General features: G+C 42.9%; 1 protein-coding gene across 1 annotated transcript in view; it reads right to left on the bottom strand.

Moving 5' to 3' along the window:
• LOC119590659 overlaps positions 1 to 459 on the bottom strand; it is a 15,509-nt gene extending 15,050 nt beyond the window's left edge. Inside the window, exon 1 of the mRNA XM_037939335.1 lies at positions 157 to 459. The gene's annotated coding sequence lies outside the window, so the exon portion shown is untranslated. The remainder of the gene's footprint in view (positions 1 to 156) is intronic.
• Positions 460 to 485: the final 26 nt, after the last annotated feature.

Raw genomic sequence — 485 nt, forward strand, 5'->3', positions numbered from 1 at the left:
ATGGGTAACACTTTTCCTTTCTTCCTTTCTTCTCAACACTGATAATCTTACTCGAACATTTTGCACGAGTGTTAAAATGCAACAATCTTTTCGCAATATGCAAGGGGCACAGCCACACACACAAATATTAATAAATACGAATAAGAATATTCTTACCCTTTACATTCCCAGATTCCGATTGCAAAGAGTCGCTCCCTGCAAAATCCCTCGGAGCATGTCTGCAGGATTTTTATGTCCCCCAAGACACATCCTTCATCCTACCGTTGTTCCGATTCAGTGTTCCTGCCTATCATGCTTTTACTTCACACCTTCCACTATATGGGACGAATTAATTTAATCGTTTGCCTTGATACAGTGCCTTATTTTTCTCATCTTGTGTATTTTAGTTGAAAGGATTTTAGGGAAAGGGGAAAATAAGCTCGAGGATGCGGGAGAGGTTCGAACCGCGCTCACCGAGTCCGCCCGTTCAACTACCCTTGCCCCGC

Source organism: Penaeus monodon, chromosome 27 (assembly GCF_015228065.2).
Source record: "Penaeus monodon isolate SGIC_2016 chromosome 27, NSTDA_Pmon_1, whole genome shotgun sequence".
Classification (NCBI taxonomy): domain Eukaryota; kingdom Metazoa; phylum Arthropoda; class Malacostraca; order Decapoda; family Penaeidae; genus Penaeus; species Penaeus monodon.